General features: G+C 45.7%; 1 protein-coding gene across 1 annotated transcript in view; it reads right to left on the bottom strand.

Annotated features, from left to right (window-relative positions):
- The window catches only part of LOC311233490 (A disintegrin and metalloproteinase with thrombospondin motifs 2-like), a 414,816-nt gene that overhangs the window by 373,659 nt on the left and 27,538 nt on the right, over window positions 1-13,619 (bottom strand). The gene's annotated exons all lie outside the window — the stretch shown is intronic.

Below are 13,619 nucleotides of genomic sequence, written 5' to 3'. Positions count from 1 at the left end.
TAACCGTCCCTCTGGTCAGGCACAAAGGCTGGAATGACATAATCCTATATAAGAATAGAAGTAAACACCTTCATTAACACGGGGATAGTAATAAGCTATACCTGACACAGCCTGTTATTATATATTGCATATATATACTTAACCGACCTTCTACGACTGGAGCCTAAGGCTCAAAACAGCCAAACCCCGTCTAGACAAGGAAAACAACAAACGTGAGCCTTGGCCCTAATATGAGCCAACTATAAGGGAAAAATTTGCCATTATTATATAATAACTCAACGCCATCCCTGTAACCAACTACTTCTGAATCTGCGTATCAACGTCGCAAAGCTATAGCACAACTGGATAAAAGAAAAAGAAAAAATAATAAAGCATATCAGAAGATAGGTAGGGCAGGACCCAATCACAGTTAAATTGCGCAAACAGATGCCACTTAAACAGCAACAACAGCCAAAATACGTAAACATTAACAGGTCCCGAATGATTCGGTGCGGGCGATAGCCATAGCATGTTAGTTAGCCCGAGGCTAGCGCGCAAGCTAGTGATGACCAGCCAGCACGCTCGTATCTGAAATGAACATTGTCCAGCTAGCTCGCTAGCTTCCATAGAGGCGACACACACGTACGACCATGAGGTCAGCATTAGCAAGTAACAGAAGTCATTGGGATGCCCCGCTAGCTTGGATGGGCAGTGGCCAGTTAGCCTGTTTGGGCATGACAATAAGCATTTGTGAGTAGTCCGCCCTATCAATGTATTTAGGCCCACATCGCCAAGTCACTCACCCGACATAGTTATCAAGCTAGTCTCGGCTATCCCCCCGAGATATTCCTCCGCTTTAGCCAACGACCAAAATGAACGACGATCATCGCCCTTACACAGCACAGATAATCTCACGGGGCGAATAGCGTAGGCCTCAGGCCCAGTTTCCATAGCCTGGCCATGACCACTTTGTATTCGCCTCTCTGTGCTTGAACCTCCGGCGTAAAGTCTTCGAAAATGGCCACTTTGTGATTGCCGAGACCTAGTTCACCCCTTCTGGCACGGGCCGACCGCATGATGAGCTCCCTCTGTTGTAGCCTGTTTAGCTTGACAATGATGGGCCTCGGCTCCTTGTTCACTCCAGGACTGGTCTTGCCCGCTCTGTAGGCCGACTCGCATACGGGTGGGCTGGGGAGGACATCCGCGCCCAGTATTTTCTGCAACAATTCCGGCATGGTCTCCGAGAGACGACCTCCCTCACTGCCCTCCGGTACACCAACAATCCTGATGTTGTAGCGTCTCTCCCGGGACTGCATTTCCACAATTACCGACTGTAGTTTGGCAACGTCAGCCTGCCTAGCCAGCAGGGAGCTCTCCAGACACGCCATCCTTTCGCCCTGTTGTGAGGCCTCTGTCGTTAGCGAGGCTAGTTCGTTAGCATTAGCCGTGGAGGGGGGCGGCTAGGTGGTGTAGTGGGCAAGGCACTCGCCACCAGTGTGGAGACGCTAGGATTTGCGTGTTCGAATCCAGCTCTCCACATTGTTTTCAGTTTAGCTGGTCGTCCGCAGTAATACACATTGGCCGTATTACGGGGAGGGAAAACTGAAGGGTGGGGATCGAACGTTGTGAACAAGCGACTCCTACAAGTCGGTTGGTGCGCCTGCGCAGTAGAATCAGGAAGTGTCGGGGGCAGCGTGAGCCTCCCACGCGTTACTCCTCGACACTGAGAGATCGAGCTGCGCAGGTGAAAAGATGCGACTGCTGTTACCTCAAGTACCGGAGGGGACTTGTGCTATGTATGACTTAGTCCACATTGCAGCCGGCTTGTGGGAGGCAAGAAACAGCGTTCGTGACAGGGGAGGGTTGAATTGGATGATACGAAATTGGGATGGGAGAAAAAATATAGAAAAATGGGAGAAAAAAGTGGATAAAAAAAAAAAGCATTAGCCGTGGAGGCAGCATGTAGCGACTCCATCTTCTCCATCAAAGGGTCGATCGCCAATCTAATTTCCTCTGACATCTCTCGATGAAGGGTATCAAAAAATTCCGCCTGTACTTTTCTTTGTGTTTCAGCGAAGCATACCGCAAAGTCTGCATGGTGTTTGGTCATGACCGAGAGAACAGCTTCACTTATCTCACTGATTCCGGGCGAAGGCGAGGGTAGACCCGGTGGCAGTTTGCCGGCTGGAGTGCTCATGGCTCTGGTCTCCATCGACATCGCAGAAAGTTGAAAAAAGTCGACGAAAGTAGTTGAAACTCGACGACTCAACAAGAAGACCAATAACAAATAAAAATAAAATAAAGACTAATGGGGAGAAAAGTGTATTTTGCACGCTAGAAGGGAGCTCTCGTGAAACACGTCTCTCTCCATGAACGCCTGACTCTGCCCCCCCTGAAGTGAGTGGTTGTTATTGGTTTGATTGATTGATTGGAAATTTTATTAACAGTGAAATGAGTGTCCTTTTGACGAATGGCATCTAACAACAGACTTCGCACAATTTTTATTTTGTTCCACAATGACTCATGACCCACCAATTACATAATCCAACATTGTGTAAGAAACTAACACATTCCACGTGACAGAATCGTTTTTGAATTAGTCGTTATGACGCTTTCAACACATCCATTCGTAAAGATTATTGTCCGCCATCTTGGTTTTTCCTAAAAAGTCAAACTGGCGAAGTGATTGTAATTCGGTTGTGGGCGGGTTCTGGGATCACGAGCATGGGTTATGAGAAATAACCACGTCTAACTTGACTGTTTCAGCCAGTCAGAATCGAGAAATGTGCATGCCATTGTATAATATGGCACAGCCCTACTTAGAATATTTTTCACCAGCTGCCACTGTATGGAGCCATGTTGAAACTACAAGCATCTGGGCTGTAATCTTAGTCTAGCCTCCTGACCCTACGTCTAGTCCTCTAACAACAACACCTGCTTTCCACAACCCATTCATAACAAAGCTTACCCACAGATCCATTATTATTTACCTTACTCAACTTTCCTGAAAAAAACCTATGTCCTATTGTTCTTTTCACAACATGTTGCAGACAGATTTTCTTTGCCAGAAGGGCTGTAGTTCCAAATAAGCAACAAGTCTAGCCTGACCTCACGTCCTGCTCTGATGCAGTCAAACATGTGTAGAGTTGAGTCATGAGTGTTCTCTCTCTCTCTCTATCTGTCTCCCTCTGTCTCTCTCTGCCTCCCTCTGTCTCTCTCTCCCTCCCTCTGTCCTCTGTCTCTCTCTCCCTCTGTCTCTCTATCCCTCGCTCTGTCTCTCTCTCCCTCCATCTGTCTCTGTCTCTCTCTCCCTCCATCTGTCTCTCTCTCTCTCTTTCTCTCTGTCATGCTCTCTCTATCTCTCTGTTTATATATCTATCTATATTTGTCTCTATCTCTCTCTGTTTCTATCACTATCTCTCTCTATCTCTATCTCTCTATCTCTCTATGTCTTTATCTATATCTAGCTCTCTATGTATATATCTCTCTGTTTCTATCTATATCTCTCTCTATCTCTATCTGTCTCTATCTCTATATGTCTCTATCTCTCTGTCTCTATCTCTCTATCTCTCTCTGTTTCTATCTCTATCTCTCTCTGTCTCTATATCTCTCTCTATCTCTCTCTGTCTCCATCTCTCTATCTATCTATGTCTATATATCTCTCTGTTTCCACCTATATCTCTCTGTCTCTATATCTCTCTGTCTCTATCTCTATATCTCTGTCTCTATCTCTCTATGTCTCTATCTCTCTCTGTCTCTATCTCTCTCTCTATATCTCTCTATATATCTCTATGTCTCTAACTCTCTCTGTCTCTATCTCTCTCTGTTTCTATCTCTATCTGTCTCTGTCTCTCTCTGTCTCTATCTCTATATCTCTCTTTCTCTATCTCTCTCTTTCTCTATCTATCTCTGTCTCTATCTCTCTGTCTCTATCTGCCACGTAGCACAACAGCTGGCTACTCGAGTCTCAGCTTGGCTGCTACTCTGTGTGTGTCTGTATTTCACTCTCATTCTCTCTATATGTCTGCCTCTCGCTCTTTCTCTGTCTCTCTCTATCCCTCTCTCTGTGTCTCTGTCTCTGTCTCTGTCTCTCTCTCTCTCTCGCTCTCTCTCTCTCTCTCTCTCTCTCTCTCTCTCTCTCTCTCTCTCTCTCTCTCTCTCTCTCTCTCTCTCTCTACATTCCAGCTGAGGTCACTCAACTACAGCGTGCAGCTCCTTTTGAACCCAATTCTCAGGAATTGTCTGTGTGTGTGTGTGTGTGTGTGTGTGTGTGTGTGTGTGTGTGTGTGTGTGTGTGTGTGTGTGTGTGTGTGTGTGTGTGTGTGTGTGTGTGTGTGTGTGTGTGTGTGTGCGTGTGTGTGTGTGAGGGAAAATACTTTTTTTTTAACAAAATGATCCTGTCTTGATGATCCAACTTTTGGCCTTTTCCTGGAATAAATCACTTTAACTAGAGAGAGAGAGAGAGAGAGAGAGAGAGAGAGAGAGAGAGAGAGAGAGAGAGAGAGAGAGAGAGAGAGAGAGAGAGAGAGAGAGAGAGAGAGAGAGAGAGAGAGAGAGAGAGAGAGAGAGAGAGAGAGAGAGAGAGAGAGAGAGAGAGAGAGAGAGAGAGAAAGAGAGAGAAAGAGAGAGGGACAGAGCTAAATATAGAGAGACATACATAGAGAGAGAGACAGAGAGAAAGATACAGACAGAGAGAGAAAGAGAGTAGGGGGAGAGAGAGAGGGAGAGAGAGAGAGATAGGATAGGGAGTAGGGAGTCAGCATGCAGATAGAAACCATATTTCTCCTGAAGGATTTGGAACCATTTATAATTTACCATGACTCACATTTGAACAGATACCCAGGTTTAACCTCTTGAGCCCTATCCCTATTTTCTGAAAATCTGCCTAAAATACATACCTAAGTAAATGGAAGATTGCTCCACTTCTACAAGGTCCATTTGCATGTTCCCGGTATCTAGGGACATCTATGGATCTCAGGGAATGTATTCCCAGTGTCAGAAATATTGTGTCTGTTACTAGGCTTGAGTCAATTGTAATGAACCAAAGGAGAATATAAATTATGATTTTCTTTTTTTTTTTCTTTTTTAACTTACATTTTTATTGAACATTTATAGACATACAACACAACACGCGGGGGTCCAGCACTCAGCGACACGGGCATCTTGAATCTGATTGGGCCCGACCCAGTAGAGGGGCAAGGGGCAATACTCCCCCCCACCGAGCCAAGCCCCCACCCCACGCACAACCAACCCACAACCCACGGGATCCCACTCTCCCTGGTCAAACCGCATAAACGCTGACCCCCCACCCCCGACTCCCCCCCCCCCCCCCCCTGAGTTGAGCCCATTGGCGCCCCCCATATCTTAGGCCGCTGCGCCCGTGGCCGGGCCCCCATCGACACGGGTCCCTTGAATCGATTGGGCCAGGCCCAGTAGAGGAAAGGATAGGGGACTCCCCCCCACCGAGCCAAGCCCGCTATTCCCCATGCCCCCGAGAGCCCCACCCCACGCCCATCGGCCCCCCAACACACAGGGCCCCGCCGGGCAAAGCCCAGCCTCTCTGATCCCCCTGTGAGAGACCCCTCCCTCCCGCCCTCCCCCCCGAGAGATAGAACACCCCCATATCCTGGTCCACCATGCACAGAGCCGAGCCCCCAGAGCCCCCACCCACCCCCGCCCGACCGCCAGGCCCCCGGCCCACTAGAGCCCCAAGCCCAGGTCCGCAGAAGGTCTAAGCACCACGCCTCAATGGCCCACCGACCCCCCGCGACGCCAAGCCCGGTGCCCCCCCGGCCCCGACACCTGACCGCCCAGGCACGACGGCCGAGGACCCCAGGAAACCCACTGTACCTCCCATGTCACCGACATCACCGCACACGTTTATGAAAATAAAACTAACAATACAATAAGCGCACTCTTTCCCCAGTTGGCGGTTTGGAGGGGGATCAGCCCTCCTACTGGAGAAGCCCCCCCCCCCAGAGACGAAGATACCCCCCGCAGGAGGCTCTTCAAGCCTCTCTTCATGTCCAACATTTTGAATTTTTGTCCTTCATATTTGTCCATGTGCACATTTAAAACATATATACTTTACATAAATCGCTCCCAAGGTGTACGGGGGATCCATATGTCACCCCCTCTCCCCTGCTGGTAGGTGCAGAGTATTGGCTCTCTTGTTGAGAGGGCTCTGCCTAGTGGCGAGGGGTGCCTGATGTCTTGGCCCCCCTTCATCTCACTATAATTGTCCAACATTCGTGTTGTCTATTGTGCTAGAGCTCCTGGTCAAAGTTCTCTGTCTGCTTTTCCTCCTGTTCCGAGACCCCCACCTTCCAGTCCTCCCGTGATTCGAGTCCCATGTTCCATTGTCTCTCCTTCATCCCAGTCCAATGTGTGTAAATCTCTGTGTGTTTATAGTTCTCCATTATTCTATGTGTTGTATATTTACCCTCCTAATTATTTCCATCTGCAGTGATTATAGTGCGCGTTCGTGTATGTGTTTCATTGGGCATTATTGTCTATAGCTGGGGTGGTTAATCCGTTCTTTATGTACTCCTCTCGTTCGCCTCCCCGTGTCTCACCTCGTCTCTTCCTTCACGTCTCCTTATCATTTCCTTCACCTCGAATCTCAAAAAGTTAATAGTAATCGCTCTCGGGGGGCCTGCCAGCGGGCTGCTTCGACGCAGGCGCCCCGTGGGCTCTCTGAATCTCCATCACCACATACAGGGCCATAGACTCCCTTTCCACTCCGTCCTCCAATCCCCATAACCGGGTATTATTTCTCCGCGGTCTCCCTTTCATGTCCGACAGCTTTTCCTTCATTTTTTCTTGTTGTAGAATTGCAATTGTCAGTACTTCGTGTATCTTCGTTTCCCATTCCTCCGTCTCTGCCGTTCTCCCTTCCAACGCCGCCACGCTCTCACCCTGTTCCACCATCTTTTCATTGACCGCTTCGAGTCCCGCATCCATTTCTCCCCCGATATCCTCCTGCTCCGTCTTCAATTCCTCCCCCAGCCTCCCGACATCGGTCCTTATCGTGTCCGTAATTGTCTGCATATCCGCCAATATTGCGTCCGTCATTGTTTTCATATATGCCAATATCTCGGCCTGCATGCAGACCGCCCATCCTGGCATTTCCCTGTCGAGCGCTGCCGGCCCACCTCCTCCTTCCACCTGGTCCCTCTCTCCCTCGCGACGGGGATTTTGTATCTTCAAATTCTCCCTTCTCAGAGATCCCTCATTTTCTCTCTTCTTCTCATTCCTTGTTTCCTCCTTGTTCCTTGATTGCATCTCCATTTTTTTTTTCTTTTCGGGTCTTTATTCATCAGTTTTTTTACTTATTCGACCAGGAGCTCCAGCACACGCGTGCTACCCGTTTCCTCTCGTACCGATTTTTCTTTGCATCTTTCACTGTGAATAACACCATGCTAAAAATGACCAGACATGAAAAACTGCCACTGAGCTCGTTCAGCACCTTCTTGAGATCACGTGTACAAATCTAAGCAAATGAATAATGGGAAGATGATTAAACAGAACGTTTTGTAGATATTAGAATTCTGCCATCCGGACACATGCAATTTGAAATATTATTATAGAATATAGAATATTAGGCCTATATATGACCTTATTATAGCCAAGTCGCACATCTATGGAGCTGGCCAAATCTCCTCTTTCCAATGGCAGAGTTCAATCTGGATTTAGTATCAACAGGCGTGCAGCAAAGACTGTGAATGAAATATACTGTAAGTTAGGGCTGTCAACGAATATTCTATATTCAAATTAATAATAGGATTGTTAATGACGTCCATCAACATGTCCCTGGTGAATGTCTGCCTTAACCACTTAACCTATTAAGCAGAAAACGAAAGCGATTTGCATACCTTTTTTGCAAAGCTTAGCTTTATACTTATAGCACATGCATGGGTCTGGTCTCTTTTGAAAGGTAACATTCTGAAGTTGCTAAGTCAATAAAGGAAAATCACTTTTAGTGTTAATGTATTAGAGAAACAGAGGTTTGAACACACTGAAATCAAATATATATGACTTGTCGCCAGATTCCTGTTTTTGGGTTCCAGATGAGAGGTAGGAGCTGAAAACACAACGGTTCCATAGCCTGAAGTCTTATAGTCATACAGTCCAAAGTTTATAAAAGTCCCACGGAAAATTTGTTTTGTAGAAAGGTTTTTGTAATGTGTGTAACGGTAAAAATACAGCGTGATTATCCCAAATGGCCGTCCACTTCATAACATTCTGACGCTAGAGTCGGAACAAAGGTCTTCTTCGTCAACCTTCCCCACCTTCCCCCACTCTCACCCACCCGTGTGGGATCTCTTTCAGAGTGAACACTTGTTGGCTACAACGGTGACCAATCATTTTCGCCATCACTTTCGCCGTCAGAACCGGAAGTGGTCATTTGACGGAGCGCTTGTCAAATGACGCTCGCCGGATATATCGTATTGTAACTCGAGACGTGAAGCACGGAATAGGTTGAGTTTGGTGGCGATCAAAAGGCGGCAAATTCAACTTTCGAACGGTGTATTGGATGATCAGCGAAAAATGCAGCCCTGAGCTGACAGACGAGAGCAAATGCCGCAACACACACTGGCGTGGTGTACCGTAATTTGCGATGTATTATACTTTATACTTATAGCACATGCATGAGTCTGGTCTCTTTTGAAAGGTAACATTCTGAAGTTTCTTACACAATAAAGAAGAATCAATTTGAGTGCTAATGAAATAGAGTAACAGAGGTTTGAACACACTGAAGTAAAAGTTTTGTGTACTCACATTTATTTTTACTGGAAATCATAACGGTTCCATAGCCTGAAGTCTTATGTAGTACAGGTCCAAAGTTTATAAAAATCCCACGGAAAATGTCTGTTTTACAAAGGTTTTTGTAATGTGTGTACCGGTAAGAATTCGACATGATTATCCAAAATGGCCATCTGCTCCCATTCATTCAGAGGCTCTTGTCAAAACAATGGACTTCTTCGTCTTCTTGTGTCACCTTCCCCCACTCTCTGTGCCCGTCTGGGATAGCTTTCGGAGCAGACGCTCCTTGGCTACAACAGTGGTCAATAATTTTCGCTATCAGCAGTGACTGGTCAGTTCAGGACCGGTCACAACCGGACCTGGTCACTCGTCCGAACGGCTTGTCAAATGACACTCGCCGGATGTTTTGTCTTGTAACTCGAGAATGGAATCACGATGGGGAGAATGGGGTGACGATCGAAAGGTGGCAAATTCAACTTTACAACAATGTATTGGTTGATCAGTGAAAACGCAGCCCGGAGCCAACAGATGACTGCAAAGTGCAGCGACGTGAGTGTGTGACGGCCCGTATTCGTAGACCTGTAGACAGACCTGCTTATGCCAGCATGCTTCTGTTCGAATTTGATTTGACCTTTTCTAAACGGTGAGTATGTTCTACTGTATATCAAAGTAAGTTGCTTCTCTCAGGTTGCCATGTTGCCAGTTTTGTTAATGGTTTATTTTGTACATGAAACACATCCCAAAACAATTTGGCACACATTAATTTAGTTTGACAGTTATTGAGAGTAAATAAGTCTGAAATATGGCCGACAGTGATGTCATCATGTTGTGTTAATTACAGCTCAATAAAATGATAAGGTAGAAGCCCCTATAAGGTATTGCTATTTCTTCATCTATATTATCATTTCATGGAGCTGTAATTAACACAACACAAGGATTCAATGTCTCCGATGACATCGCTGGTAGCCATATTCAAACTCATTTACTCTCAATAACTTTTTCACTCACACATTCTCACACCGATGGTGGAGGCAACCATGCAAGATGCCTGCCTTGCTACAGCTTGTTAAGCTGTAGCTCTATTTAAAAAAGAATCGCCTAAAAGTACATGCCCAAGTAAATGGAAGATTGCTCCACTTCTTCAAGGTCAATTTGCATGTTCTTGGTATATATGAACATCAGAAATATTGTGTCTGTTACTAGGCTTGAGTCAATTGTAATGAAACAAAGGAGAATATAAATTATGATATTTTTTTGCATCTTTGCCGGTGAATAACAATTGTGCAACCTCCGAGCTCGCTCACTGAGCTCATTCACCACCTTCTTGAGTGTGTGTGTGTGCGTGCCAGGGCTCGACAGTGCGAGTGTTTCGCATTTGTGACAAAAAATAGATATGTGCCGAACTGGAAAGAATATTTACAAGCACAGTGTGTGAATAAAGATTACAACCTACCATAATATTTTACTCAAGCACTGCTAATCGTTCAAAAACATCCATTTCCAAACCGTAAGAATTTTTAAAGCTACGACATTGAGCAATTCAGCCCTGCGTTAGACAGTGCCTTGTGAAAACGTCTCTTGCGAGCCATGCTGAGTACCACTCATTAGTTTACAGAGAGGAGTCATGCAAACATACAAAAAAGTGTCTTAAATTGGTATTGTGTGAGCATTTTGGTAGTCAAAAAAATTTCCAGGAGATTATTTAAAACATGACAACAAAAAGTGACCAAAGACGAGTCCAATGAGTCTAACATGCTTCACCTCCTCAGCATCACCATACATCCCTGTATGTAAAGACCTAAACTAGCTGCTAACTAAGCCCCAGAACTGTTAAACTAACCCTGGGGCAGCTCACAGCGGAGAAGTCCTCTGGGAGACTTTGTTTTCATTTGAGTGATTTTGCCAAAATATCCCCCTTTCTCTCGCCAAATGTTGGACTGAACGTGACTTATAATAATATTTATTCTATCTATTTAAATTCATTAGCTATATTTGAAATATTCTAAAATCGTCAGAATGTTTCACTGTGCTCCTAAATGTCCTTGTGTGCTCCTTTCATTCAGGAGCACATGTACTCCTTGGGAAAGGAGTGTGCAGTGGCTGCTGGTTCATAGAGGGCACTAGGGCGCCGCCCCCCCTGGTGGAAAGAAGAAGAAGAAAGAATTATTTGTGTCCTATTCATCCCCCCGCACCTGGCCCCCTCCCCTCTCTTTTCTTGGGCGCTAGACACCAGCACCAGACTCACAGGGCAAAATGCAACTAAATTTAATCCAATCAGCGTCTTCAAATACGATATCCGAGGGCGCTTTTCTCTAGCGCTCGAAGTAGTCACTATATTGGCTGAGAGTGGCACGTGACATCACGTCCCGAATCACCTCGAGGGTCTACCAGGAAAATACGCTTGGATAGTAGTTGTCGGAAATTGATAATAATCACAAGATACTGTACATTCAGACAGTGTTGGATCTAACTAAATGGATTTATATGGACACTTTTATGGAAAGTTCAAGCCCGGACCACAAAGCTTCTCGAAGGGTTAAGACTATACTCGTCGTTTAGCTGGTTCGGTAAGAAATGTTGGACTTGGCTACAACAAGAAACTATATGGCTAGCTGGATGCAGTCATGTACCGTACTTTTCGCACTATAAGCCGCACCTGACTATAAGCCGCAGCAGCTAAATTGAATGATGTGTACATATATAAGCCGCACTGGACTATAAGCCGCAGGTGTTTTAATGTTTAATTACCATATGTAATTAGCATTGGGACACAATACTGTCGGACAAATAACAAGAATTAACTCATTTACAAGTTGTATTAAGTTTAGCAAATAAGGGAACAGATAAATAACATTTCAATGCAGTCAAAAAAGCAATATTTTGATTTGAACATTTTCGTGTTTGGTCACGTCGAGTCACATATAAGCCGCACCGTTATATAAGCCGCAGGGTCGAAAAATGGGGGGAAAAGCCGCGGCTTATAGTCCGAAAAGTACGGTAAATGCCGGATTTGCTTTCCATGCCTGCATTCTAAAACGACGGGGACAGATACAACATGCCCATGGACTGTTACTGGAGTAAATGATATGAAACATTTATTTAAATTTTTTTTAAGTGAGGGCGGTCAGGTGGCGTAGCGGAGATTGTGTTCGTCACCAACGCTGGAGACGCTGGGTTCGCATGTTCGAATCCAGCTCCCGGCGTTGTCACCAGCTTGGCTGGCCGTTCACACTAATACAATTGGCAGTATTAGGGGGTGGGGAAAGCTGGCGGTGGGTCCTGGGCGTTGTGGACAGCGACCCCTACAGTTCGGTCGGGGCACCTGCTCAGCAAGGGTAGGATCTGGAGAGAGGTAGTGCGGCCTCCCACACGTTACACTCTCCCAGTGAGAATCTGCGCGGCCAGGCTGGCTGCCGGCTGGCTGCACATGCGTCGGAGGAAAGCATGTGACAGTCTCCGGCCTCTCGGACCAACAGTAGGGAAAAGTGTGCAACAACCAGGAAGGGGGTTGGGAATTGGCATAACGACTAACAGTGGGATGGGAAAAAAATCGGAAAAAGGAGGGGGAAAAAGAATTAAAAAAATAAAAATAAAATAAATAATGTTAACCCATTCTCTGCCGGGCATTGTACCCATCATTGTACCCTCTCTGCTAGCGCTATAAGTCTATGGAGATGTTCACCTTCTTTGCAGGGCTATAACTTTTTAAATTGTATTGCTAAATTGACATTACTATGGCCCATTCAACATCAATTATCTATCGTTCACGATGTAGGAACGATTGACTTTTTCATTCACACATTCATACTAAAATACCGTCTAGAGTATAAATATGTTTTTATCATTTTCTGCAGTATTTCATAGAACGTGAGATATAGGCATAAATGCATATATTAGATGATCAAATGCAGTTTGATACCGATCAACGTTATAATAAAAATGTCAACTGTACATGGTCCTAAACGTCATGACTGGTCATCTGCGGGTGAACGGAGGGGGGGGGGGGTCGTTTATAATTCAATGACCGACGTTAAATGATTTATGTAGTATGGGTGATATATTTATCAGAGCAGTTTATATCGAAAATGGTAAAGAAAAACGCTGAAACTCACCCCAGTCTCCTCGTAGCGTTGGGCGATGAGAGTGGAGCAAACAGATCCGAATTATGGGATGTTGATCGATGCGATCCATTTCCGGTTTGTATATTACTAATACACGTCCAAATCATGTTGATTATTGAGTTATGGCAAAGATCCATATCGACGGTGTCTGTATTGAGCCCCGGGACGATAAGCGAGTGGCCGGACGAAAATAGGTGACGGACCGAGCACTTCCGGCACTTCCGGTTTGGCAACTCGCCGATCGGCCACCAGGTGGCGGTATTGAAGTGTTGCAGAGTTGTGATGGCTCAGACAGCATCACCCAAGACTCCGTGGGTGAAATATGAATACCATGACGAAAATATGAAATATTGATCTCAAAAACGGCTTACGGAGTTATTGGCAGACAACGCATGGCGGAGAAACCCGCCTTAACACGTGATTGGCAGAGAATGGGTTAAGTGGATTAAGGCTTGTGGACAGCTGAATGTCTCGCCCCCTTCTCCTTCAACTCTTCTGATGGTAAGTCATATGTTTAATTTACGCAAGCCAGCCTTGACTCTTTAACAATATGCAAAATATGCTGTACTCATACTGAAGTTATTCATATACTGTATACTATGTCTGATCTGTTTGGGATTCCATGTGACGTACTTAATGCTGTGTGTGAGAGAGAGAGAGAGAGAGAGAGAGAGAGAGAGAGAGAGAGAGAGAGAGAGAGAGAGAGAGAGATGCGTGTTTGTGTAGTAGGCGACTAGGCGCTATTGGAAACCT

Source organism: Notolepis coatsorum, assembly GCF_963971535.1.
Source record: "Notolepis coatsorum genome assembly, chromosome: 8".
Lineage (NCBI taxonomy): Eukaryota > Metazoa > Chordata > Actinopteri > Aulopiformes > Paralepididae > Notolepis > Notolepis coatsorum.
The sequence above is the reverse complement of the archived record's forward strand: the minus strand, read 5'-3'. Positions and strand labels throughout refer to the sequence as shown.